Here is a 4,860-nt window from a genome sequence, read left to right on the forward strand (position 1 = left end):
ATCTTTTATATTACCTGTTTTACAGGCAAAGAAAACTCAGTGAGCAAAGGCAGAATTAGGTGGAACAGTGAGAACCATCTGGAGATGCACAGATAAGGTAGGTGAGGTGGGCAAGAATGGAGAGGGAGCCCTTCAAGGAGGTACTATCAGTGGATTGACAAGGGTTTGAGTACAGCCACACAAAATCCCGAGGGGGCAAACGGGAAACCCTTGAGGACATCAGAACAGTTGAGTTAACACGATCAGAATTGTCTTACATAGGATATCGTCACAACAGAGTGAATGAGCAACTGTAGGACCAAAAAATGAAATGAAACAAAATGAAAAGCCCATTAAAAGATTCATTGTTACAATAGAAAAGGGGTGAAAGGGACCTGAAAAAAGATGAAGGACTGGGTATGGCCATGCAACTGCCTTCTCCTTTGCGGAGATGGTGCTTGACCCAGCAGAGCAGCATCTCAGACATGTTGAGAAAGATGTTTTAATCACTAAAATTATGAGAGAAAATGCCTAAGAGAGTTGGTCTAAACAAGTTTAAGATTTTACCAAATGTTGCAAGGAATATAGAATCCTTATGGTAGTAGAGCATTAGAAAGAAAATTCTGCATTAAAGGAATATCTAACTGCTTACTATAATGATCTTGCCTTTTATGTAGAATGCAAAACGGAATACCTGAAGGAAAGGGAAGAATTCAGAAAACCTGGAATTCCTACCAAGGAAAGGCTACAGAAGCTTCCAACATGCATGTAGGCAAATATTCAAATGATACTCAGTAACTCCATTCCTGGAAATCATAATTACTTAAAATAATGGACTCAAGAAAGTATGTTCACTTTATCTTTAATTATGGAAATATTAATTTTATCTGAAATAAAGATTTTTTAATTTAAAAAAGGGGGAAGAGAAATGTTTAAATTATGTGCAGTAAATAACAATTCTGAATATTTTTATTAATTGTGGTTAAGTTCCTATAACTTCCTAAATGTGTAGTTTTGTTTTGCATAATCATTAAAAATAGACTTCATTAACACAGGTGGGTTTAATATTAAGTAATGATTACATCTATGTATCATCCTTTGGGAAAAAATTATTAACTGTTTAAGGTTAAATATTTAACTTGATAACTTTCTCACAAAAATATTAGTTTTATTAGCTAACTTCAACTCTAATCTTATATACATCCCAAGCATTATCTGTATATTCATTTTCTGCTATGAAAACATAACTTGACCCTTTTTCAGTAAAAGAGAGCATGTCTGACAGGATCTGGGATTCTCCTAATCCTACCTAGTTAATAAATAAAACTCATGGTCTATATACAGTATATTCTGTATTTACACAACAATCATTTTACAAAGTATTAGATTATTTTACCTATACTTTCTGCAAAGAAGTTGAAACTACAAAATGGAAGCTTATCAGAGTGAAACATTTAAAAGCACATTAAGAAGACATGACAAAATTTTAAAATATGGGTATAAATGTTTTTCTCTAGAAAAATTTTCAAATGATCAGGAAACAAAACATGTAAAGTATACAACTTCAGTTCCCTGTGCACTGGAGGAACAGGGAGTATCTGGTCCCCACTCTCCTGCTCCTTTTCTTTCCTGGGCTCATACTGATAAGGAAGTCTCTTCTCACTTCATAAATCTCTATTTGCACATGCATTTCAAGACAGTTTTACAAATTTCAGATATGTCAGAGGTGACGTAGGGGTTGAACATAATGGGCTGTGCAGATGCCAGAGAACTGCAGGCAAATGCCTGCTGGGATCCCAGACAGCATGGAAGAGGGTCCTTTGGTGGAGCCCCTCCCAGTGGGACCAGCTTTGGCCTTCCCGCACCCCTAGCCTTTTCTTCTCTCATCTGCCAACGGCTCTGTGCACTGAGAGCACAATGGCCACAGCACCTGAGAAAAGAAGGGCAACCTAAGAAGGAAAAGGAAGTGAGGAAGAACGAAGAAAGCAGAACCTACTGAGCATCCAGTGACTCTGCCAGGTAAACAGCCACGATGTTCCATGGCAGGCTACTCTCCCAAGTCAGCTGTTTTTAATCAATGACATGTAGGTTTCTTACTGTTAAAGACATCAACTTGGAAACAACACTGAAGAAACTGTGAAAATAGATCATTTTCTTTTAGAATTCCCTTCTATTGTCAGTTTTTTCCCAATGTAAATTACCAACTTTAAAAATAGAACACACATTTCTCTCACCAATAAAACCCTGCAGTGGTGGAACATGTCACCAGCATGCCCACCCCCTTCCAGCTACACGACCTTCACGTGAGAATCCTGGAGCACCTGCTATACAGAATAGGACTAAGAGCAGCCACATCTCTGGATAAGGACATTATTAGATTAATGCACACAAAGACCTTGGCACATGGCAAGTTCTCATACATATTAGGAAAATGAGAAGGAAAAAGACAGAATCACTATTGTGATACTTTCTTTTAGAATCTAGGTAGGAAAAGGGTAGAAGGACTCAATTCTGATTGAGACACTAGAAGACAACATAGAAAACTTAAGGATCCAAGTTTGATCCCATTTTAACATGGACCAGTTAAGGGAGAACTATATGTTGACATAAAAAAATTATTTTGAGTCAAATTATTATACAATTGCAAGACAAAAATGTAAAGAGCAATGAGATAAACCATTTTAAAATTTAGACGCTCTAGAAAAAGTATATTTCAAAGAATGTGAATACAGTATATAAAGAGGGGAAAAAGCTCATTTAAACCTGACTAGTGGAATGATAAAAAGAAGATAGCTAAAAGTGAAAATTTATCTGTTGCAAAATAAGGTGAGAAACTCAAAAGTTGTCAGGAAAATTTGGCTGAATTATGGAAGAAAATATTTTAGAAAGAGAAAGTAGGCAGCTCTTGTGATTTAGTGAAATGACCTCAAAATCCAAATTTACAGGATCTATGATAAATGAATCCAAGAGGATTATTGTGGAAAACAATAGCAGTGTGTTCAATGATGTATTCAAAGAACTTCACCAGAGGAGTAGCTACCCTTTTGAAGCCTTTTTGTCTGACTCACTGGTGTGCCTTCTATTCTGACTTATCGTGAGGAAGATAGCAAGGTTTACAGGAAGATGGGCTTTTCCTACCCAGTGTGCACCATTAAGACACAAAATTGGGCAAAATATTTAGTTGTCATAAGAGCAATGGCAAAGCATTAAAAAGTTCAGTGCCGCTTAGGTATTATTTTGCTATGTTTGGGACATGAAATTAATTTTCTCAGTAAAAGAGTTGCTTCTTCAAACTGCTGCAGACATTTGGTATATCAATCATCAACCATATTAAACTGTAATCTCTAACCTTCTTTCTCTAAGAGTTCATCCAGGTGCTTTGCTTCATATAAAATCAAAATCTTGCTTCATAACAGCATATATATATATATACATATATATATATATATATATATATATAGTCTAATCTAAACAGTGAATTTCTCTTTGCTAATAGATATTGTTTATGCCTCTTGGGAGAGAGTTCAGCTGTTAAGATTTGCATCTTTAACATATTGATGTCAAAACATTATAGTAATGTAAGGGATGTGTAAAAGTTTGTATCACAGCCTAATACAATGGTAATACAATGGGCTGAACCTGGTACTGGCCATACAGATTTTTGCTGGATGAGAATATAGATTTCTGCCTTATGTGGAAGCTGCTCAATAACGCCTATTTATCTAATGTCACTTCTTCTGCTAACTTTGTACCTAATGACCATTCCTGACCAAGCTGAAATCATTGTCAATTCAGCCTCGCTTTCTGTGATTCCTGACAAAACAGAACTTATGCACATTCATACATGAAGCTGCTCACAAATATACCCACTTGCCCAAGACCAAAGGAAACTGTGCCTGAGTTTCATGTGAATTCAGTCTGAAAATTCATAAAAGTTAATTCCAAAATAAAATGTTTTGAATTGCAAAGCAAAGTTAACTGTATTTCACTATATTTTTAATTCCATGAAAGTTTTTAAAAATAATTTCTTTTATAACTCACCATCTGTCAACTCCGTGAAAGTAGGGTTTTAGAATTATTTTGAAATTGTCTCACAATGGTTTTTTTTTTTTTAATAAATGAGGGAAAGTTAATTTTATTACATTTTCCACTCTGATCAGCTTTCTTGTGCCCTTGCACTAACCCTAACTAAACTTGTATGCATGGGACATATAAAAATGAACTGATCTCTTGATATGAGCTCTTTCACATGTACAGGTTTATGTGTCAGGTATGGGTTTGACCAGACTACAGACCCCGCCTCTGTGTAAAAGGTGAAAACCCTCTTCGGATTAAAGGCCCACCGGCACTAGCCACTGAAAGGTATTAGAGACTGTAAATCGAGAAGAAAGCCTCTTTGCCTCAGGAACCTTGGCAAGGTCAGAATGGTGAGTCGATAAAGAATATATGATAAACTAGGATTTCGCTGGAGGTAGAGGGGTGTCTTGTATGTTGGGGAAGGGGTGTAGAAAGGAGGAGAGATGTTGAGTGCAGTCATGGGTATGGGTGTGGGAATGGGGGGGTAGTAATGAGGCAGGGTTGAGGGGGAGAGCTGATTTATGTAGGGAGATTTGAGGATTTTGAAGCAGTTGGGTATGTAAGAACTGATTTAGGAATAAGGAGGCTGCAGTGATGGCCTGGTAGGTTTAGTAGGCTGGAAATAGCATGAGAGGAGTGGACTGTTACTTCGGCAAAGGGAACTAACTGAAGGGTTTCTTGACTGAGAATTGCTGCCGCTGCTAAGGTGTGGAGGCAGGCTGGCTACCCTAGGAAGGGGGAATCGAGTGGTTTGGAAAATAGGCTATAACCCATTGGTCTGGTCTATATTGCTGTGCTAACAGC

General features: G+C 37.1%; 1 pseudogene; it reads left to right on the forward strand.

Moving 5' to 3' along the window:
- The first annotated feature begins 430 nt into the window (after window positions 1–430).
- On the forward strand, window positions 431–751 carry LOC150004637 (COX assembly mitochondrial protein homolog pseudogene; annotated as a pseudogene).
- Window positions 752–4,860: the final 4,109 nt, after the last annotated feature.

This window comes from Furipterus horrens, unplaced genomic scaffold (genome assembly GCF_987537825.1).
Source record: "Furipterus horrens unplaced genomic scaffold, mFurHor1.1.pri manual_scaffold_7, whole genome shotgun sequence".
NCBI lineage: Eukaryota > Metazoa > Chordata > Mammalia > Chiroptera > Furipteridae > Furipterus > Furipterus horrens.